The sequence below is a fragment of the Pseudophryne corroboree genome, chromosome 11, assembly GCF_028390025.1.
Source record: "Pseudophryne corroboree isolate aPseCor3 chromosome 11, aPseCor3.hap2, whole genome shotgun sequence".
Lineage (NCBI taxonomy): Eukaryota > Metazoa > Chordata > Amphibia > Anura > Myobatrachidae > Pseudophryne > Pseudophryne corroboree.
Genome location: NC_086454.1, coordinates 63,958,988 through 63,982,228, shown reverse-complemented (window position 1 = coordinate 63,982,228; position 23,241 = coordinate 63,958,988). Strand labels below are relative to the sequence as shown.

General features: G+C 39.5%; 15 non-coding genes across 15 annotated transcripts; all 15 read right to left on the bottom strand.

Moving 5' to 3' along the window:
- Positions 1–149: 149 nt before the first annotated feature.
- TRNAS-GCU (transfer RNA serine (anticodon GCU)) lies at positions 150–231 on the bottom strand. The gene has a single exon. It is a non-coding gene; the product is annotated as a tRNA-Ser (tRNA).
- A 1,865-nt stretch (positions 232–2,096) lies between these two features.
- Positions 2,097–2,178, bottom strand: TRNAS-GCU (transfer RNA serine (anticodon GCU)). The gene has a single exon. It is a non-coding gene; the product is annotated as a tRNA-Ser (tRNA).
- A 768-nt stretch (positions 2,179–2,946) lies between these two features.
- TRNAS-GCU (transfer RNA serine (anticodon GCU)) lies at positions 2,947–3,028 on the bottom strand. The gene has a single exon. It is a non-coding gene; the product is annotated as a tRNA-Ser (tRNA).
- A 767-nt stretch (positions 3,029–3,795) lies between these two features.
- Positions 3,796–3,877, bottom strand: TRNAS-GCU (transfer RNA serine (anticodon GCU)). The gene has a single exon. It is a non-coding gene; the product is annotated as a tRNA-Ser (tRNA).
- A 748-nt stretch (positions 3,878–4,625) lies between these two features.
- On the bottom strand, positions 4,626–4,707 carry TRNAS-GCU (transfer RNA serine (anticodon GCU)). The gene has a single exon. It is a non-coding gene; the product is annotated as a tRNA-Ser (tRNA).
- Positions 4,708–13,111: 8,404 nt separating this feature from the next.
- TRNAS-GCU (transfer RNA serine (anticodon GCU)) lies at positions 13,112–13,193 on the bottom strand. The gene has a single exon. It is a non-coding gene; the product is annotated as a tRNA-Ser (tRNA).
- A 772-nt stretch (positions 13,194–13,965) lies between these two features.
- Positions 13,966–14,047, bottom strand: TRNAS-GCU (transfer RNA serine (anticodon GCU)). Its single transcript has one exon. It is a non-coding gene; the product is annotated as a tRNA-Ser (tRNA).
- Positions 14,048–14,806: 759 nt separating this feature from the next.
- Positions 14,807–14,888, bottom strand: TRNAS-GCU (transfer RNA serine (anticodon GCU)). Its single transcript has one exon. It is a non-coding gene; the product is annotated as a tRNA-Ser (tRNA).
- A 761-nt stretch (positions 14,889–15,649) lies between these two features.
- TRNAS-GCU (transfer RNA serine (anticodon GCU)) lies at positions 15,650–15,731 on the bottom strand. The gene has a single exon. It is a non-coding gene; the product is annotated as a tRNA-Ser (tRNA).
- A 771-nt stretch (positions 15,732–16,502) lies between these two features.
- On the bottom strand, positions 16,503–16,584 carry TRNAS-GCU (transfer RNA serine (anticodon GCU)). Its single transcript has one exon. It is a non-coding gene; the product is annotated as a tRNA-Ser (tRNA).
- Positions 16,585–17,336: 752 nt separating this feature from the next.
- TRNAS-GCU (transfer RNA serine (anticodon GCU)) lies at positions 17,337–17,419 on the bottom strand. Its single transcript has one exon. It is a non-coding gene; the product is annotated as a tRNA-Ser (tRNA).
- A 771-nt stretch (positions 17,420–18,190) lies between these two features.
- On the bottom strand, positions 18,191–18,272 carry TRNAS-GCU (transfer RNA serine (anticodon GCU)). The gene has a single exon. It is a non-coding gene; the product is annotated as a tRNA-Ser (tRNA).
- Positions 18,273–19,039: 767 nt separating this feature from the next.
- TRNAS-GCU (transfer RNA serine (anticodon GCU)) lies at positions 19,040–19,121 on the bottom strand. Its single transcript has one exon. It is a non-coding gene; the product is annotated as a tRNA-Ser (tRNA).
- A 759-nt stretch (positions 19,122–19,880) lies between these two features.
- On the bottom strand, positions 19,881–19,962 carry TRNAS-GCU (transfer RNA serine (anticodon GCU)). The gene has a single exon. It is a non-coding gene; the product is annotated as a tRNA-Ser (tRNA).
- A 772-nt stretch (positions 19,963–20,734) lies between these two features.
- On the bottom strand, positions 20,735–20,816 carry TRNAC-GCA (transfer RNA cysteine (anticodon GCA)). The gene has a single exon. It is a non-coding gene; the product is annotated as a tRNA-Cys (tRNA).
- Positions 20,817–23,241: the final 2,425 nt, after the last annotated feature.

Here is a 23,241-nt window from a genome sequence, read left to right as displayed (position 1 = left end):
GTATTGACATTGCATGTTCAAATATCAAGACACTTGCTCATGTTTACCATCTTAAAGTAGACTTCTTGATTTGACTTGTTTATTTTGGCCATTTGTGTGTCAGTAGCAGTATTTGTAAAAATGCCTCTTCTACCTAAAAAGCATTGTGATGACGAGGATGGGATTTGAACGCATGCGTGCAGAGCACAATGGATTAGCAGTTCATCGCCTTAACCACTCGGCCACCTTGTCTCACTTGTATGCAATCTGGCAAACTTTCCAACACCACTAGTTATACTTCAAAGTCAATTCTTTATGTTCTTGTAGATTGTGTCATTTTCACAATCACGAGCTTGATAGCAAGTCGACTTTCAACCATCCTTGGCTTTAGGAACATTTATTTAATTTTAACCGAAACTTGTGAACAAATCCACCATCACCCACCTCACAAACAAAAAAGATTTTTAATACTTCTTGCCAATAACATGACCTTCTCTGTAAAAGTAATGTATTAATTTTCACTAAATGTGTTCTATGCTTGTCTTTAATGAAGTGATAGACTATGTTACATGAGTTACAGTAATTTCAAATCTCTGCAAATATTACAAACATCACCATTTAGAGTTTGCTGTCACTGTAATGTAAACAAGAAAATTATGCAGGAATAAGGTTTAACCTATATTAAGGGCTCTGCTGTAAAAATGTTTTAACTGCATCCCATATCAGTTTAACAAAGCCCAAGAAATGTCATAGACTTTAAATTATCTAAACATAAATCATTTTAACCTATACTTGTGAGCTAATCCACCATCATGGGGGATAAAGCATTTGCAAAATAAATTCTAGATAGTAGTATTGACATTGCATGTTCAAATATCAAGACACTTGCTCATGTTTACCATCTTAAAGTAGACTTCTTGATTTGACTTGTTTATTTTGGCCATTTTTGTGTCAGCTTCACTTGCTGGTTTATGATGCAGTATTTTTAAAAATGCCTCTTCTACCTAAAGAGCATTGCGACGACGAGGATGGGATTTGAACCCATGCGTGCAGACCACAATGGATTACTACCATCGCCTTAACCACTCGGCCACCTCATCTCACTGGTATGCAATCTGGCAAACTTTCCAACACCACTTGTTATACTTCAAAGTCAATTCTTTATGTTCTTGTAGATTGTGTCATTTTCACAATCACGAGCTTGATAGCAAGTCGACTTTCAACCATCCTTGGCTTTAGGAACATTTATTTAATTTTAACCGAAACTTGTGAACAAATCCACCATCACCCACCTCACAAACAAAAATGATTTTTAATACTTCTGGCCAAAAACATGACCTTCTCTGTAAAAGTAATGTATTAATTTTCACTAAATGTGTTCTATGCTTGTCTTTAATGAGGTGACAGACTATGTTACATGAGTTACAGTAATTTCAAATCTCAGCAAATATTAGAAACATCACCATTTAGAGTTTGCTGTCACTGTAATGTAAACAAGAAAATTATGCAGGAATAAGGTTTAACCTATATTAAGGGCTCTGCTGTAAAAATTTTTTATCTGCATCCCATATCAGTTTAACTAAGCCCAAGAAATGTCATAGACTTTAATTATCTAAACATAAATCATTTTAACCTATACTTGTGAGCTAGTCCACCATCATGGGGAATAAAGCATTTGCAAAACAAATTCTAGATAGTAGTATTGACATTGCATGTTCAAATATAAAGACACTTGCTCATGTTTACCATCTTAAAGTAGACTTCTTGATTTGACTTGTTTATTTTGGCCATTTGTGTGTCAGTAGCAGTATTTGTAAAAATGCCTCTTCTACCTAAAAAGTATTGTGACGACTAGGATGGGATTTGAACCCATGCGTGCTGAGCACACTTGTGAGTTAATCCACCATCATGGGGAAATAAAGCATTTGCCAAACAAATTCAAGATAGTAGTATTGACAATGCATGTTCAAATATCAAGACACTTGCTCATGTTTACCATCTTAAAGTAGACTTCTTGATTTGACTTGTTTATTTTGGCTATTTTTGTGTCAGCTTCACTTGCTGGTTTATGAAGCAGTATTTGTAAAAATGCCTCTTCTACCTAAAGAGCGTTGTGACGACAAGGATGGGATTTGAACCCATGCGTGCAGAGCACAATGGATTAGCAGTCCATCGCCTTAACCACTCGTCCACCTCGTCTAACTGGTATGCAGTCTGGCAAAATTTCCAACACCACTTGTTATACTTCAAAGTCAATTCTTTATGTTCTTGTAGATTGTGTCATTTTCACAATCACCAGCTTGATAGTAAGTCGACTTTCAACCATCCTTGGCTTTAGGAACATTTATTAAATTTTAACCGATACTTGTGAACAAATCCACCATCATCCACTTCACAAACAAAAATGATTTTTAATACTTCTGGCCAATAACATGACCTTCTCTGTAAAAGTAATGTATTAATTTTCACTAAATGTGTTCTATGCTTGTCTTTAATGAAGTGACAGACTATGTTACATGAGTTACAGTAATTTCAAATCTCTGCAAATATTACAAACATCACCATTTAGAGTTTGCTGTCACTGTAATGTAAACAAGAAAATTATGCAGGAATAAGGTTTAACCTATATTAAGGGCTCTGCTGTAAAAATGTTTTAACTGCATCCCATATCAGTTTAACAATGCCCAAGAAATGTCATAGACTTTAAATTATCTAAACATAAATAATTTTAACCTATACTTGTGAGCTAATCCACCATCATGGGGGATAAAGCATTTGCAAAATAAATTCTAGATAGTAGTATTGACATTGCATGTTCAAATATCAAGACACTTGCTCATGTTTACCATCTTAAAGTAGACTTCTTGATTTGACTTGTTTATTTTGGCCATTTTTGTGTCAGATTCACTTGCTGGTTTATGAAGCAGTATTTGTAAAAATGCCTCTTCTAACTAAAGAGCATTGTGAAGACAAGGATGGGATGTGAACCCATGCGTGCAGAGAACAATGGATTAGCAGTCCATCGCCTTAACCACTCGGCCACCTCGTCTCACTGGTATGCAGTCTGGCAAAATTTCCAACACCACTTGTTATTCTTCAAAGTCAATTCTTTATGTTCTTGTAGATTGTGTCATTTTCACAATCACGAGCTTGATAGTAAGTCGACTTTCAACCATCCTTGGCTTTAGGAACATTTATTTAATTTTAACCGATACTTGTGAACAAATCCACCATCATCCACCTCACAAACAAAAATGATTTTTAATACTTCTGGCCAATAACATGACCTTCTCTGTAAAAGTAATGTATTAATTTTCACTAAATGTGTTCTATGCTTGTCTTTAATGAAGTGACAGACTATGTTACATGAGTTACAGTAATTTCAAATCTCTGCAAATATTACAAACATCACCATTTAGAGTTTGCTGTCACTGTAATGTAAACAAGAAAATTATGCAGGAATAAGGTTTAACCTATATTAAGGGCTCTGCTGTAAAAAAAATTAACTGCACCCCATATCAGTTTAATAAAGCCCAAGAAATGTCATAGACTTTAACTATCTAAACATAAATTATTTTAACCTATACTTGTGAGTTAATCCACCATCATGGGGAAATAAAGCATTTGCCAAACAAATTCAAGATAGTAGTATTGACAATGCATGTTCAAATATCAAGACACTTGCTCATGTTTACCATCTTAAAGTAGACTTCTTGATTTGACTTGTTTATTTTGGCCATTTTTGTGTCAGCTTCACTTGCTGGTTTATGATGCAGTATTTGTAAAAATGCCTCTTCTGCCGAAAGAGCATTGTGATGACGAGTATGGGATTTGAACCCATGCGTGCAGAGCACAATGGATTAGCAGTCCATCGCCTTAACCACTCGGCCACCTCGTCTCACTGGTATGCAATCTGGAAAACTTTCCAACACCACTTTTTATACTTCAAAGTCAATTCTTTATGTTCTTGTAGATTGTGTCATTTTCACAATCACGAGCTTGATAGCAAGTCGACTTTCAACCATCCTTGGCTTTAGGAACATTTATTTAATTTTAACCGAAACTTGTGAACAAATCCACCATCACCCACCTCACAAACAAAAATGATTTTTAATACTTCTGGCCATTAACATGACCTTCTCTGTAAAAGTAATGTATTAATTTTCACTAAATGTGTTCTATGCTTGTCTTTAATAAGGTGACAGACTATGTTACATGAGTTACAGTAATTTCAAATCTCAGCACATATTACAAACATCACCATTTAGAGTTTGCTGTCACTGTAATGTAAACAAGAAAATTATGCAGGAATAAGGTTTAACCTATATTAAGGGCTCTGCTGTAAAAAAAAATTAACTGCATCCCATATCAGTTTAACAAAGCCCAAGAAATGTCATAGACTTTAATTATCTAAACATAAATTATTTTAACCTATACTTGTGAGCTAATCCACCATCATGGGGGATAAAGCATTTGCAAAATAAATTCTAGATAGTAGTATTGACATTGCATGTTCAAATATCAAGACACTTGCTCATGTTTACCATCTTAAAGTAGACTTCTTGATTTGACTTGTTTATTTTGGCCATTTGTGTGTCAGTAGCAGTATTTGTAAAAATGCCTCTTCTACCTAAAAAGCATTGTGACGACGAGGATGGGATTTGAACCCATGCGTGCAGAGCACAATGGATTAGCAGTCCATCGACTTAACCATTCGGCCACCTCGTCTCACTTGTATGCAATTTGGCAAACTTTCCAACACCACTAGTTATACTTCAAAGTCAATTCTTTATGTTCTTGTAGATTGTGTCATTTTCACAATCACGAGCTTGATAGCAAGTCGACTTTCAACCATCCTTGGCTTTAGGAACATTTATTTAATTTTAACCGAAACTTGTGAACAAATCCACCATCACCCACCTCACAAACAAAAATGATTTTTAATACTTCTGGCCAATAACATGACCTTCTCTGTAAAAGTAATGTATTAATTTTCACTAAATGTGTTCTATGCTTGTCTTTAAGGAAGTGACAGACTATGTTACATGAGTTACAGTAATTTCAAATCTCTGAAAATATTACAAACATCACCATTTAGAGTTTGCTATCACTGTAATGTAAACAAGAAAATTATGCAGGAATAAGGTTTAACCTATATTAAGGGCTCTGCTGTAAAAAATTTTAACTGCACCCCATATCAGTTTAATAAAGCCCAAGAAATGTCATAGACTTTAATTATCTAAACATAAATTATTTTAACCTATACTTGTGAGTTAATCCACCATCATGGGGAAATAAAACATTTGCCAAACAAATTCAAGATAGTAGTATTGACAATGCATGTTCAAATATCAAGACACTTGCTCATGTTTACCATCTTAAAGTAGACTTCTTGATTTGACTTGTTTATTTTGGCCATTTTTGTGTCAGCTTCACTTGCTGGTTTATGAAGCAGTATTTGTAAAAATGTCTCTTCTACCTAAAGAGCATTGTGACGACAAGGATGGGATTTGAACCCATGCATGCAGAGCACAATGGATTAGCAGTCCATCGCCTTAACCACTCGGCCACTAGAGATGAGCGGGTTCGGTTTCTCTGAATCCGAACCCGCCAGAACTTCATGTTTTTTTTCACGGGTCCGAGCGACTCGGATCTTCCCGCCTTGCTCGGTTAACCCGAGCGCACCCGAACGTCATCATGACGCTGTCGGATTCTCGCGAGGCTCGGATTCTATCGCGAGACTCGGATTCTATATAAGGAGCCGCGCGTCGCCGCCATTTTCACACGTGCATTGAGATTGATAGGGAGAGGACGTGGCTGGCGTCCTCTCCATTTAGATTATAAGAGACTGAGAGAGATTTACTGGAGCTGACTAGGAGGAGTACTGTTACTGTAGAAGTGTAGAGACTGAGTGGAGAGAGTTTACTAGTGAGGATAGTGCAGTTTACTTTATAATCCGTTCTCTGCCTGAAAAAAGCGATACACAGCACACAGTGACTCAGTCACATACCATATCTGTGTGCACTGCTCAGGCTCAGGCCAGTGTGCTGCATCATCTATTATCTATATATAATATTATATATATCTGTCTGACTGCTCAGCTCACACAGCTTATAATTGTGGGGGAGACTGGGGAGCACTACTGCAGTGCCAGTTATAGGTTATAGCAGGAGCCAGGAGTACATAATATATTATATAGTGAGTAACCACCAGACACACAGTGCAGTTTATTTAATATATCCGTTCTCTGCCTGAAAAAAGCGATACACACAGTGACTCAGTCAGTCACATACCATATCTGTGTGCACTGCTCAGGCTCAGGCCAGTGTGCTGCATCATCTATTATCTATATATAATATTATATATATCTGTCTGACTGCTCAGCTCACACAGCTTATAATTGTGGGGGAGACTGGGGAGCACTACTGCAGTGCCAGTTATAGGTTATAGCAGGAGCCAGGAGTACATAATATATTATATAGTGAGTGACCACCAGACACACAGTGCAGTTTATTTAATATATCCGTTCTCTGCCTGAAAAAAGCGATACACACAGTGACTCAGTCAGTCACATACCATATCTGTGTGCACTGCTCAGGCTCAGGCCAGTGTGCTGCATCATCTATATATATTATATATCTGTCTGACTGCTCAGCTCACACAGCTTATAATTGTGGGGGAGACTGGGGAGCACTACTGCAGTGCCAGTTATAGGTTATAGCAGGAGCCAGGAGTACATAATATATTATATAGTGAGTGACCACCAGACACACAGTGCAGTTTATTTAATATATCCGTTCTCTGCCTGAAAAAAGCGATACACACAGTGACTCAGTCAGTCACATACCATATCTGTGTGCACTGCTCAGGCTCAGGCCAGTGTGCTGCATCATCTATATATATTATATATCTGTCTGACTGCTCAGCTCACACAGCTTATAATTGTGGGGGAGACTGGGGAGCACTACTGCAGTGCCAGTTATAGGTTATAGCAGGAGCCAGGAGTACATATTATATTAAAATTAAACAGTGCACACTTTTGCTGCAGGAGTGCCACTGCCAGTGTGACTGACCAGTGACCTGACCACACTGACCACCAGTATAGTTAGTAGTATACTTATATTGTGATTGCCTGAAAAAGTTAAACACTCGTCGTGTGACTTCACTTGTGTGTTTTTTTTTTTTTTATTCTATAAAAATAAAACTCATTCTGCTGACAGACAGTGTCCAGCAGGTCCGTCATTATATAATATATAATATATACCTGTCCGGCTGCAGTAGTGATATATATATATTTTTTATATCATTTATCATCCAGTCGCAGCAGACACAGTACGGTAGTTCACGGCTGTGGCTACCTCTGTGTCTCTGCACTCAGCAGGCAGTCCGTCCATAATTGTAATACCACCTAACCGTGGATTTTTTTCATTCTTCTTTATACATACATAGTTACATAGACATCTTCTCTTTATCAACCAGTCTATATTAGCTGCAGACACAGTACAGTACGGTAGTTCACGGCTGTGGCTACCTCTGTGTCTGCACTCGGCAGGCAGTCCGTCCATAATTGTATACCACCTAACCGTGGTTTTTTTTCAGTCTTCTTTATACATACATAGTTACATAGACATCTTCTCTTTATCAACCAGTCTATACTAGCTGCAGACACAGTACAGTACGGTAGATCACGGCTGTGGCTACCTCTGTGTCTGCACTCGGCAGGCAGTCCGTCCATAATTGTATACCACCTAACCGTGGATTTTTTTCAGTCTTCTTTATACATACATAGTTACATAGACATCTTCTCTTTATCAACCAGTCTATATTAGCTGCAGACACAGTACAGTACGGTAGTTCACGGCTGTGGCTACCTCTGTGTCTGCAGTCGGCAGGCAGTCCATAATTGTATACTAGTATCCATCTCCATTGTTTACCTGAGGTGCCTTTTAGTTGTGCCTATTAAAATATGGAGAACAAAAATGTTGAGGTTCCAAAATTAGGGAAAGATCAAGATCCACTTCCACCTCGTGCTGAAGTGGTGCCACTAGTCATGGCCGAGACGATGAAATGCCAGCAACGTCGTCTGCCAAGGCCGATGCCCAATGTCATAGTACAGAGCATGTCAAATCCAAAACACCAAATATCAGAAAAAAAAGGACTCCAAAACCTAAAATAAAATTGTCGGAGGAGAAGTGTAAACTTGCCAATATGCCATTTACCACATTGAGTGGCAAGGAACGGCTGAGGCCCTGGCCTATGTTCATGGCTAGTGGTTCAGCTTCACATGAGGATGGAAGCACTCAGCCTCTCGCTAGAAAAATGAAAAGACTCAAGCTGGCAAAAGCAGCACAGCAAAGAACTGTGCATTCTTCGAAATCCCAAATCCACAAGGAGAGTCCAATTGTGTCGGTTGCGATGCCTGACCTTCCCAACACTGGACGTGAAGAGCATGCGCCTTCCACCATTTGCACGCCCCCTGCAAGTGCTGGAAGGAGCACCCGCAGTCCAGTTCCTGATAGTCAGATTGAAGATGTCAGTGTTGAAGTACACCAGGATGAGGAGGATATGGGTGTTGCTGGCGCTGGGGAGGAAATTGACCAGGAGGATTCTGATGGTGAGGTGGTTTGTTTAAGTCAGGCACCCGGGGAGACACCTGTTGTCCGTGGGAGGAATATGGCCGTTGACATGCCAGGTGAAAATACCAAAAAAATCAGCTCTTCGGTGTGGAGGTATTTCACCAGAAATGCGGACAACAGGTGTCAAGCCGTGTGTTCCCTTTGTCAAGCTGTAATAAGTAGGGGTAAGGACGTTAACCACCTCGGAACATCCTCCCTTATACGTCACCTGCAGCGCATTCATAATAAGTCAGTGACAAGTTCAAAAACTTTGGGTGACAGCGGAAGCAGTCCACTGACCAGTAAATCCCTTCCTCTTGTAACCAAGCTCACGCAAACCACCCCACCAACTCCCTCAGTGTCAATTTCCTCCTTCCCCAGGAATGCCAATAGTCCTGCAGGCCATGTCACTGGCAATTCTGACGAGTCCTCTCCTGCCTGGGATTCCTCCGATGCATCCTTGCGTGTAACGCCTACTGCTGCTGGCGCTGCTGTTGTTGCCGCTGGGAGTCGATGGTCATCCCAGAGGGGAAGTCGTAAGCCCACTTGTACTACTTCCAGTAAGCAATTGACTGTTCAACAGTCCTTTGCGAGGAAGATGAAATATCACAGCAGTCATCCTACTGCAAAGCAGATAACTGAGGCCTTGACAACTATGTTGGTGTTAGACGTGCGTCCGGTATCCGCCGTTAGTTCACAGGGAACTAGACAATTTATTGAGGCAGTGTGCCCCCGTTACCAAATACCATCTAGGTTCCACTTCTCTAGGCAGGCGATACCGAGAATGTACACGGACGTCAGAAAAAGACTCACCAGTGTCCTAAAAAATGCAGTTGTACCCAATGTCCACTTAACCACGGACATGTGGACAAGTGGAGCAGGGCAGGGTCAGGACTATATGACTGTGACAGCCCACTGGGTAGATGTATGGACTCCCGCCGCAAGAACAGCAGCGGCGGCACCAGTAGCAGCATCTCGCAAACGCCAACTCTTTCCTAGGCAGGCTACGCTTTGTATCACCGCTTTCCAGAATACGCACACAGCTGAAAACCTCTTACGGCAACTGAGGAAGATCATCGCGGAATGGCTTACCCCAATTGGACTCTCCTGTGGATTTGTGGCATCGGACAACGCCAGCAATATTGTGTGTGCATTAAATATGGGCAAATTCCAGCACGTCCCATGTTTTGCACATACCTTGAATTTGGTGGTGCAGAATTTTTTTAAAAACGACAGGGGCGTGCAAGAGATGCTGTCGGTGGCCAGAAGAATTGCGGGACACTTTCGGCGTACAGGCACCACGTACAGAAGACTGGAGCACCACCAAAAACTACTGAACCTGCCCTGCCATCATCTGAAGCAAGAAGTGGTAACGAGGTGGAATTCAACCCTCTATATGCTTCAGAGGTTGGAGGAGCAGCAAAAGGCCATTCAAGCCTATACAATTGAGCACGATATAGGAGGTGGAATGCACCTGTCTCAAGTGCAGTGGAGAATGATTTCAACGTTGTGCAAGGTTCTGATGCCCTTTGAACTTGCCACACGTGAAGTCAGTTCAGACACTGCCAGCCAGAGTCAGGTCATTCCCCTCATCAGGCTTTTGCAGAAGAAGCTGGAGGCATTGAAGAAGGAGCTAAAAGGGAGCGATTCCGCTAGGCATGTGGGACTTGTGGATGCAGCCCTTAATTCGCTTAACAAGGATTCACGGGTGGTCAATCTGTTGAAATCAGAGCACTACATTTTGGCCACCGTGCTCGATCATAGATTTAAAGCCTACCTTGGATCTCTCTTTCCGGCAGACACAAGTCTGCTGGGGTTGAAAGACCTGCTGGTGACAAAATTGTCAAGTCAAGCGGAACGCGACCTGTCAACATCTCCTCCTTCACATTCTCCCGCAACTGGGGGTGTGAGGAAAAGGCTCAGAATTCCGAGCCCACCCGCTGGCGGTGATGCAGGGCAGTCTGGAGCGACTGCTGATGCTGACATCTGGTCCGGACTGAAGGACCTGACAACGATTACGGACATGTCGTCTACTGTCACTGCATATGATTCTCTCAACATTGATAGAATGGTGGAGGATTATATGAGTGACCGCATCCAAGTAGGCACGTCACACAGTCCGTACTTATACTGGCAGGAAAAAGAGGCAATTTGGAGGCCCTTGCACAAACTGGCTTTATTCTACCTAAGTTGCCCTCCCACAAGTGTGTACTCCGAAAGAGTGTTTAGTGCCGCCGCTCACCTTGTCAGCAATCGGCGTACGAGGTTACAACCAGAAAATGTGGAGAAGATGATGTTCATTAAAATGAATTATAATCAATTCCTCCGCAGAGACATTGACCAGCAGCAATTGCCTCCACAAAGTACACAGGGAGCTGAGATGGTGGATTCCAGTGGGGACGAATTGATAATCTGTGAGGAGGGGGATGTACACGGTGATATATCGGAGGGTGAAGATGAGGTGGACATCTTGCCTCTGTAGAGCCAGTTTGTGCAAGGAGAGATTAATTGCTTCTTTTTTGGGGGGGGGTCCAAACCAACCCGTCATATCAGTCACAGTCGTGTGGCAGACCCTGTCACTGAAATGATGGGTTGGTTAAAGTGTGCATGTCCTGTTTTGTTTATATAACATAAGGGTGGGTGGGAGGGCCCAAGGACAATTCCATCTTGCACCTCTTTTTTCTTTTCTTTTTCTTTGCATCATGTGCTGATTGGGGAGGGTTTTTTGGAAGGGACATCCTGCGTGACACTGCAGTGCCACTCCTAGATGGGCCCGGTGTTTGTGTCGGCCACTAGGGTCGCTAATCTTACTCACACAGTCAGCTACCTCATTGCGCCTCTTTTTTTCTTTGCGTCATGTGCTGTTTGGGGAGGGTTTTTTGGAAGGGACATCCTGCGTGACACTGCAGTGCCACTCCTAGATGGGCCCGGTGTTTGTGTCGGCCACTAGGGTCGCTAATCTTACTCACACAGCTACCTCATTGCGCCTCTTTTTTTCTTTGCGTCATGTGCTGTTTGGGGAGGGTTTTTTGGAAGGGACATCCTGCGTGACACTGCAGTGCCACTCCTAGATGGGCCCGGTGTTTGTGTCGGCCACTAGGGTCGCTAATCTTACTCACACAGCTACCTCATTGCGCCTCTTTTTTTCTTTGCGTCATGTGCTGTTTGGGGAGGGTTTTTTGGAAGGGCCATCCTGCGTGACACTGCAGTGCCACTCCTAGATGGGCCCGGTGTTTGTGTCGGCCACTAGGGTCGCTAATCTTACTCACACAGCTACCTCATTGCGCCTCTTTTTTTCTTTGCGTCATGTGCTGTTTGGGGAGGGTTTTTTGGAAGGGACATCCTGCGTGACACTGCAGTGCCACTCCTAGATGGGCCCGGTGTTTGTGTCGGCCACTAGGGTCGCTTATCTTACTCACACAGCGACCTCGGTGCAAATTTTAGGACTAAAAATAATATTGTGAGGTGTGAGGTATTCAGAATAGACTGAAAATGAGTGTAAATTATGGTTTTTGAGGTTAATAATACTTTGGGATCAAAATGACCCCCAAATTCTATGATTTAAGCTGTTTTTTAGTGTTTTTTGAAAAAAACACCCGAATCCAAAACACACCCGAATCCGACAAAAAAAATTCGGTGAGGTTTTGCCAAAACGCGTTCGAACCCAAAACACGGCCGCGGAACCGAACCCAAAACCAAAACACAAAACCCGAAAAATTTCAGGCGCTCATCTCTATCGGCCACCCCGTCTCACTGGTATGCAGTCTGGCAAAATTTCCAACACCACTTGTTATTCTTCAAAGTCAATTCTTTATGTTCTTGTAGATTGTGTCATTTTCACAATCACGAGCTTGATAGTAAGTCGACTTTCAACCATCCTTGGCTTTAGGAACATTTATTTAATTTTAACCGATACTTGTGAACAAATCCACCATCATCCACCTCACAAACAAAAATGATTTTTAATACTTCTGGCCAATAACATGACCTTCTCTGTAAAAGTAATGTATTAATTTTCACTAAATGTGTTCTATGCTTGTCTTTAATGAAGTGACAGACTATGTTACATGAGTTACAGTAATTTCAAATCTCTGCAAATATTACAAACATCACCATTTAGAGTTTGCTGTCACTGTAATGTAAACAAGAAAATTATGCAGGAATAAGGTTTAACCTATATTAAGGGCTCTGCTGTAAAATTTTTTAACTGCACCCCATATCAGTTTAACGAAGCCCAAGAAATGTCATAGACTTTAATTATCTAAACATAAATTATTTTAACCTATACTTGTGAGCTAATCCACCATCATGGGGAAGTAAAGCATTTGCAAAATAAATTCTAGATAGTAGTATTGACATTGCATGTTCAAATATCAAGACACTTGCTCATGTTTACCATCTTAAAGTAGACTTCTTGATTTGACTTGTTTATTTAGGCCATTTTTGTGTCAGCTTCACTTGATGGTTTATGAAGCAGTATTTGTAAAAATGCCTCTTCTACCTAAAGAGCATTGTGACGACGAGGATGGGATTTGAACCCATGCATGCAGAGCACAATGGATTAGCAGTCCATCGCCTTAACCACTCGGCCACCTCGTCTCACTGTTATGCAGTCTGGCAAACTTTCCAACACCACTTGTTATACTTCAAAGTCAATTCTTTATGTTCTTGTAGATTGTGTCATTTTCACAATCACGAGCTTGATAGTAAGTCGACTTTCAACCATCCTTGGCTTTAGGAACATTTATTTAATTTTAACCGATACTTGTGAATAAATCCACCATCATCCACCTCACAAACAAAAATGATTTTTAATACTTCTGGCCAATAACATGACCTTATCTGTAAAAGTAATGTATTAATTTTCACTAAATGTGTTCTATGCTTGTCTTTAATGAGGTGACAGACTATGTTACATGAGTTACAGTAATTTCAAATCTCTGCAAATATTACAAACATCACCATTTAGAGTTTGCGGTCACTGTAATGTAAACAAGAAAATTATGCAGGAATAAGGTTTAACCTATATTAAGGGCTTTTCTCTGCTGTAAATTTTTTTAACTGCACCCCATATCAGTTTAACAAAGCCCAAGAAATGTCATAGACTTTAATTATCTAAACATAAATTATTTTAACCTATACTTGTGAGCTAATCCACCATCATGGGGAAATAAAGCATTTGCAAAATAAATTCTAGATAGTAGTATTGACATTGCATGTTCAAATATCAAGACACTTGCTCATGTTTACCATCTTAAAGTAGACTTCTTGATTTGACTTGTTTATTTAGGCCATTTTTGTGTCAGCTTCACTCGCTGTTTTATGAAGCAGTATTTGTAAAAATGCCTCTTCTACCTAAAGAGCATTGTGACGACGAGAATTGGATTTGAACCCATGCGTGCAAAGCACAATGGATTAGCAGTCCATCGCCTTAACCACTCGGCCACCTTGTCTCACTGGTATGTAATCCGGTAAACTTTCCAACACCACTTGTTATACTTCAAAGTCAATTCTTTATGTTCTTGTAGATTGTGTAATTTTCACAATCACGAGCTTGATAGTAAGTCGACTTTCAACCATCCTTGGCTTTAGGAACATTTATTTAATTTTAACCGATACTTGTGAACAAATCCACCATCATCCACCTCACAAACAAAAATGATTTTTAATACTTCTGGCCAATAACATGACCTTCTCTGTAAAAGTAATGTATTAATTTTCACTAAATGTGTTCTATGCTTGTCTTTAATGAAGTGACAGACTATTTTTCATGAGTTACAGTAATTTGAAATCTCTGCAAATATTACAAACATCACCATTTCGAGTTTGCTGTCACTGTAATGTAAACAAGAAAATTATGCAGGAATAAGGTTTAACCTATATTAAGGGCTTTTCTCTGCTGTAAATTTTTTTTACTACACCCCATATCAGTTTAACAAAGCCCAAGAAATGTCATAGACTTTAATTATCTAAACATAAATTATTTTAACCTATACTTGTGCGCTAATCCACCATCATGGGGAAATAAAGCATTTGCAAAATAAATTCTAGATAGTAGTAAAGACATTGCATGTTCAAATATCAAGACACTTGCTCATGTTTACCATCTTAAAGTAGACTTCTTGATTTAGGCCATTTTTGTGTCAGCTTCACTTGCTGGTTTATGAAGCAGTATTTGTAAAAATGCCTCTTCTACCTAAAGAGCATTGTGACGACGAGGATTGGATTTGAACCCATGCGTGCAAAGCACAATGGATTAGCAGTCCATCGCCTTAACCACTTGGCCACCTTGTCTCACTGGTATGCAATCTGGCAAACTTTCCTACACCACTTGTTATACTTCAAAGTCAATTCTTTATGTTCTTGTAGATTGTGTCATTTTCACAATCACGAGCTTGATAGTAAGTCGACTTTCAACCATCCTTGGCTTTAGGAACATTTATTTAATTTTAACCGATACTTGTGAACAAATCCACCATCATCCACCTCACAAACAAAAATGATTTTTAATACTTCTGGCCAATAACATGACCTTCTCTGTAAAAGTAATGTATTAATTTTCACTAAATGTGTTCTATGCTTGTCTTTAATGAAGTGACAGACTATGTTTCATGAGTTACAGTAATTTGAAATCTCTGCAAATATTACAAACATCACCATTTCGAGTTTGCTGTCACTGTAATGTAAACAAGAAAATTATGCAGGAATAAGGTTTAACCTATATTAAATGGCTTTTCTCTGCTGTAATTTTTTTTTAACTGCACCCCATATCAGTTTAACAAAGCCCAAGAAATGTCATAGACTTTATTTATCTAAACATAAATTATTTTAACCTATACTTGTGAGCTAATCCACCATCATGGGGAAATAAAGCATTTGCAAAATAAATTCTAGATAGTAGTATTGACATTGCATGTTCAAATATCAAGACACTTGCTCATGTTTATCATCTTAAAGTAGACTTCTTGATTTAGGCCATTTTTGTGTCAGCTTCACTTGCTGGTTTATTAAGCAGTATTTGTAAAAATGCCTCTTCTACCTAAAGAGCATTGTGACGACGAGGATGGGATTTGAACCCATGCATACAGAGAACAATGGATTAGCAGTCCATCGCCTTAACCACTCGGCCACCTTGTCTCAATGGTATGCAATCTGGCAAACTTTCCAACACCACTTGTTATACTTCAAAGTCAATTCTTTATGTTCTTGTAGATTGTGTCATTTTCACAATCACGAGCTTGATAGTAAGTCGACTTTCAACCATCCTTGGCTTTAGGAACATTTATTTAATTTTAACCGATACTTGTGAATAAATCCACCATCATCCACCTCACAAACAAAAATTATTTTTAATACTTCTGGCCAATAACATGACCTTCTCTGTAAAAGTAATGTATTAATTTTCACTAAATGTGTTCTATGCTTGTCTTTAATGAAGTGACAGACTATTTTTCATGAGTTACAGTAATTTGAAATCTCTGCAAATATTACAAACATCACCATTTCGAGTTTGCTGTCACTGTAATGTAAACAAGAAAATTATGCAGGAATAAGGTTTAACCTATATTAAGGGCTTTTCTCTGCTGTAAATTTTTTAACTGCACCAAATATCAGTTTAACAAAGCCCAAGAAATGTCATAGACTTTAATTATCTAAACATAAATTATTTTAACCTATACTTGTGAGCTAATCCACCATCATGGGGAAATAAAGCATTTGCAAAATAAATTCTAGATAGTAGTATTGACATTGCATGTTCAAATATCAAGACACTTGCTCATGTTTACCATCTTAAAGTAGACTTCTTGATTTGACTTGTTTATTTAGGCCATTTTTGTGTCAGCTTCACTCGCTGTTTTATGAAGCAGTATTTGTAAAAATGCCTCTTCTACCTAAAGAGCATTGTGACGACGAGAATTGGATTTGAACCCATGCGTGCAAAGCACAATGGATTAGCAGTCCATCGCCTTAACCACTCGGCCACCTTGTCTCACTGGTATGTAATCCGGTAAACTTTCCAACACCACTTGTTATACTTCAAAGTCAATTCTTTATGTTCTTGTAGATTGTGTAATTTTCACAATCACGAGCTTGATAGTAAGTCGACTTTCAACCATCCTTGGCTTTAGGAACATTTATTTAATTTTAACCGATACTTGTGAACAAATCCACCATCATCCACCTCACAAACAAAAATGATTTTTAATACTTCTGGCCAATAACATGACCTTCTCTGTAAAAGTAATGTATTAATTTTCACTAAATGTGTTCTATGCTTGTCTTTAATGAAGTGACAGACTATTTTTCATGAGTTACAGTAATTTGAAATCTCTGCAAATATTACAAACATCACCATTTCGAGTTTGCTGTCACTGTAATGTAAACAAGAAAATTATGCAGGAATAAGGTTTAACCTATATTAAGGGCTTTTCTCTGCTGTAAATTTTTTTTACTACACCCCATATCAGTTTAACAAAGCCCAAGAAATGTCATAGACTTTAATTATCTAAACATAAATTATTTTAACCTATACTTGTGCGCTAATCCATTATCATGGGGAAATAAAGCATTTGCAAAATAAATTCTAGATAGTAGTATTGACATTGCATGTTCAAATATCAAGACACTTGCTCATGTTTACCATCTTAAAGTAGACTTCTTGATTTGAATTGTTTATTTTGGCCATTTGTGTGTCAGTAGCAGTATTTGTAAAAATGCCTCTTCTACCTAAAAAGCATTGTGACGACGAGGATGGGATTTGAACCCATGCGTGCAGAGCACAATGGATTAGCAGTCCATCGCCTTAACCACTCGGCCACACGTCTCGCTGGTATGCAATATGGCAAACATTCCAACACCACTAGTTATACTTCAAAGTCAATTCTTTATGTTCTTGTAGATTGTGTCATTTTCACAATCACGAGCTTGATAGTAAGTCGACTTTCAACCATCCTTGGCTTTAGGAACATTTATTTAATTTTAACCGATACTTGTGAACAAATCCACCATCATCCACCTCACAAACAAAAATGATTTTTAATACTTCTTGCCAATAACATGACCTTCTCTGTAAAAGTAATGTATTAATTTTCACTAAATGTGTTCTATGCTTGTCTTTAATTAAGTGACAGCCTATTTTTCATGAGTTACAGTAATTTGAAATCTCTGCAAATATTACAAACATCACCATTTAGAGTTTGCTGTCACTGTAATGTAAACAAGAAAATTATGCAGGAATAAGGTTTAACCTATATTAAGGGCTTTTCTCTGCTGTAAATTTTTTTAACTGCACCCCATATCAGTTTAACAAAGCCCAAGAAATGTCATAGACTTAAATTATCTAAACATAAATTATTTTAACCTATACTTGTGAGCTAATCCACCATCATGGGGAAATAAAGCATTTGCAAAATAAATTCTAGATAGTAGTATTGACATTGCATGTTCAAATATCAAGACACTTGCTCATGTTTACCATCTTAAAGTAGACTTCTTGATTTGACTTGTTTATTTAGGCCATTTTTGTGTCAGCTTCACTTGCTGTTTTATGAAGCAGTATTTGTAAAAATGCCTCTTCTACCTAAAGAGCATTGTGACGACGAGGATTGGATTTGAACCCATGCGTGCAAAGCACAATGGATTAGCAGTCCATCGCCTTAACCACTCGGCCACCTTGTCTCACTGGTATGCAACCTGGCAAACTTTCCTACACCACTTGTTATACTTCAAAGTCAATTCTTTATGTTCTTGTAGATTGTGTCATTTTCACAATCACGAGCTTGATAGTAAGTCGACTTTCAACCATCCTTGGCTTTAGGAACATTTATTTAATTTTAACCGATACTTGTGAACAAATCCACCATCATCCACCTCACAAACAAAAATGATTTTTAATACTTCTGGCCAATAACATGACCTTCTCTGTAAAAGTAATGTATTAATTTTCACTAAATGTGTTCTATGCTTGTCTTTAATGAAGTGACAGACTATGTTACATGAGTTACAGTAATTTCAAATCTCTGCAAATATTACAAACATCACCATTTAGAGTTTGCTGTCACTGTAATGTAAACAAGAAAATTATGCAGGAATAAGGTTTAACCTATATTAAGGGCTCTGCTGTAAAAAATTTTAACTGCACCCCATATCAGTTTAACGAAGCCCAAGAAATGTCATAGACTTTAATTATCTAAACATAAATTATTTTAACCTATACTTGTGAGCTAATCCACCATCATGGGGAAATAAAGCATTTGCAAAATAAATTCTAGATAGTAGTATTGACATTGCATGTTCAAATATCAAGACACTTGCTCATGTTTACCATCTTAAAGTAGACTTCTTGATTTGACTTGTTTATTTAGGCCATTTTTGTGTCAGCTTCACTTGATGGTTTATGAAGCAGTATTTGTAGAAATGCCTCTTCTACCTAAAAAGCATTGTGACGACGAGGATGGGATTTGAACCCATGCATGCAGCGCACAATGGATTAGCAGTCCATCGCCTTAACCACTCGGCCACCTCGTCTCACTGGTATGCAGTCTGGCAAACTTTCCAACACCACTTGTTATACTTCAAAGTCAATTCTTTATGTTCTTGTAGATTGTGTCATTTTCACAATCACGAGCTTGATAGTAAGTCGACTTTCAACCATCCTTGGCTTTAGGAACATTTATTTAATTTTAACCGATACTTGTGAATAAATCCACCATCATCCACCTCACAAACAAAAATTATTTTTAATACTTCTGGCCAATAACATGACCTTATCTGTAAAAGTAATGTATTAATTTTCACTAAATGTGTTCTATGCTTGTCTTTAATTAAGTGACAGACTATTTTTCATGAGTTACAGTAATTTGAAATCTCTGCAAATATTACAAACATCACCATTTCGAGTTTGCTGTCACTGTAATGTAAACAAGAAAATTATGCAGGAATAGGGTTTAACCTATATTAAGGGCTTTTCTCTGCTGTAAATTTTTTTTACTACACCCCATATCAGTTTAACAAAGCCCAAGAAATGTCATAGACTTTAATTATCTAAACATAAATTATTTTAACCTATACTTGTGAGCTAATCCACCATCATGGGGAAATAAAGCATTTGCAAAATAAATTCTAGATAGTAGTATTGACATTGCATGTTCAAATATCAAGACACTTGCTCATGTTTACCATCTTAAAGTAGACTTCTTGATTTAGGCCATTTTTGTGTCAGCTTCACTTGCTGGTTTATGAAGCAGTATTTGTAAAAATGCCTCTTCTACCTAAAGAGCATTGTGACGACGAGGATGGGATTTGAACCCATGCGTGCAGAGCACAATGGATTAGCAGTCCATCGCCTTAACCACTCGGCCACCTTGTCCCACTGGTATGCAATCTGGCAAACTTTCCAACACCACTTGTTATACTTCAAAGTCAATTCTTTATGTTCTTGTAGATTGTGTCATTTTCACAATCACGAGCTTGATAGTAAGTCGACTTTCAACCATCCTTGGCTTTAGGAACATTTATTTAATTTTAACCGATACTTGTGAACAAATCCACCATCATCCACCTCACAAACAAAAATGATTTTTAATACTTCTGGCCAATAACATGACCTTCTCTGTAAAAGTAATGTATTAATTTTCACTAAATGTGTTCTATGCTTGTCTTTAATTAAGTGACAGACTATTTTTCATGAGTTACAGTAATTTCAAATATCTGCAAATATTACAAACATCACCATTTAGAGTTTGCGGTCACTGTAATGTAAACAAGAAAATTATGCAGGAATAAGGTTTAACCTATATTAAGGGCTTTTCTCTGCTGTACATTTTTTTAACTGCACCCCATATCAGTTTAACAAAGCCCAAGAAATGTCATAGACTTAAATTATCTAAACATAAATTATTTTAACCTATACTTGTGAGCTAATCCACCATCATGGGGAAATAAAGCATTTGCAAAATAAATTCTAGATAGTAGTATAGACATTGCATGTTCAAATATCAAGACACTTGCTCATGTTTACCATCTTAAAGTAGACTTCTTGGTTTGACTTGTTTATTTAGGCCATTTTTGTGTCAGCTTCACTTGCTGTTTTATGAAGCAGTATTTGTAAAAATGCCTCTTCTACCTAAAGAGCATTGTGACGACGAGGATTGGATTTAAACCCATGCGTGCAAAGCACAATAAATTTGCAGTCCATCGCCTTAACCACTCGGCCACCTTGTCTCACTGGTATGCAATCTGGCAAACTTTCCAACACCACTTGTTATACTTCAAAGTCAATTCTTTATGTTCTTGTAGATTGTGTCATTTTCACAATCACGAGCTTGATAGTAAGTCGACTTTCAACCATCCTTGGCTTTAGGAACATTTATTTAATTTTAACCGATACTTGTGAACAAATCCACCATCATCCACCTCACAAACAAAAATGATTTTTAATACTTCTGGCCAATAACATGACCTTCTCTGTAAAAGTAATGTATTAATTTTCACTAAATGTGTTCTATGCTTGTCTTTTTTTTTTTAAATAGAGTAATTTTTATTCAACAGTGTTTTATATATACAGACATTTCAGTGTACACTGGGAAGCATATTGGGGTTACACGTTATTCAAAGCAATATTGTCTCCAAGGATAAACGTATATTTATACTGATACGAATAACAATTCCCATTTTTTCAGTTCCCGTGCAATCTTCCCACCATATACATATTTTCTGAGGTCTGTAACCAGGTCATTTTTCGCATACTTAACATTTTGTATTTCCTCCCTCCCCCCCTCCCAGGACCTGTGTTAAAGGTTACCCCGTCTATCAGGCCCTGAGTATCCCCCAACCCCTCTACCCCGAACAAACCCTTTAACTAACTTAAGCCTAGTTACCTAACATATGCGTGATGTGGTGTGGCGACCAGATATGTATACAGCTATAATGGAGGAAAGGTGAAGGTCCGACTCAGCGCCCCAGGGCCCTAATATCGCTCCACGGCGAAGGTCAGTGCCTCTAAGTCCTAAGGGCAAGGGATGAGTATGTGGAATTAATCCAAGGAGACCATATCTTCTCGTATTTGGTAAGGGCGTTAAATTTCATGTAGACATAACGTTCTTTTATTAGAGTATCGTTTACCAAACCTTTAAAAGCATGTATCGTGGGAGGTCGCGGGGCCATCCACGTCCGCGCGATGCACACCTTTGCAAGGGCGCACATGCTGCGGGCGTATAAGTCTTCCCAGCGGGACCCAGAATCGGGGTCTCCCACCCCCAGAATGCAGAATTTCGGAGTCAGCAAGCTTCTCTGTATCCCCGTATGTTCCAGAATCGACCCGACCCCAGCCCAGAGCACCTGCAGCAGCGGGCATTCCCATGTAAGGTGCCAGAATGTGCCTCCGGCATCCCCGCACTTGGGGCAAGCACCAGCGCTATCTGTCCTAAATCTGGCCAGCCTGCTCGGAGTCATGTATGATCTATGTAGAATAAAAAGCTGTATCTGTTGAAACCGCAGCGATTTGGTGACCTGACTCGGGTTACCCAGGGCGCCCTCCCAGTCCTCCCCGTCCATGGGACCTACGTCACTCTCCCATCTCTCCCTAAGGCTTGAGAGCGGGTCTGCATGTGTCGTTTGAAGGAGATACGAGTAGGTGAAGGAGATCACCTTAACTCGGCCCAGTGAATGTAGAAATGCTTTCATGGGGAAGGGGAAAAGCGTTGGGGAAGAATCTGCGAATTGCGCCTGCAGGGCATGCCTCAGTTGTAAGAATCTATAGAAGTGGGAATTCGGGAGACCAAACTCCTCTTTCAATTGCTGGAATGATTTTAACGTGCCATTGCTGTATAGCTGGGACACCGAAACTATCAAGTACGGAGCCCATACCTCCTCACCCCCCAGGGACCCCAGTTCACTAAGAGATCTGGAGTGCCACAGAGAGGTGTCCGGGTCCGTTCCCTCATACCCAAGTAGGACCTTCAATGCCAACCATATCTTCAGAGCCTGGAAGACAATTGGAGGTGAGAGTCTGGAAGGGTTACCCCCCGCCAAAACCTGTGCCGGGGAAAGACTTGGGTGGTAGCAGCTAAGGAACGCCCGGCCTATTTCATCTTCCTCCCCTCCTCGGAGCCACGTGCCAATGTGTGATAGCTGAGCAGCGTAATAATACAGTTGGAAGTGGGGTAATGCCAGGCCACCGTCCCTTTTTTGTCTGGTAAGGGTGGATAGTTTTATTCTGGATCTTCTATTGGCCCATATCAAGGACGTCAGGACACTATTTAATTTTCTGAAGAACGCTGGGAATATGTAAACGGGGGACTGCAATAGAACATACAAAAGCTTGGGCAACACTACCATTTTAATGAGGCCGACTCTACCCGTCATTGTCAGTGGCAGCTTGCACCAAGCTCTCGATTTGCGCACAACCATCTGTATCACAGGGTCAAGGTTTAAGGGCACGAAGTCCGATGGGTCGTTGGTGACCAGGATCCCAAGGTACTTAAACTGGGCTGTCCAACACAGCGGCAAGGATATTTTCGGAGTCTGGGGGGGGGGGCCTATAACGGGCATGATAAACGACTTGGTCCAGTTTATGCGGAGACCCGAGTACCTACCGAAGGTCTCTATGACCTGCAACACAATGGGCATATCCACCGCGTAGTCTCGA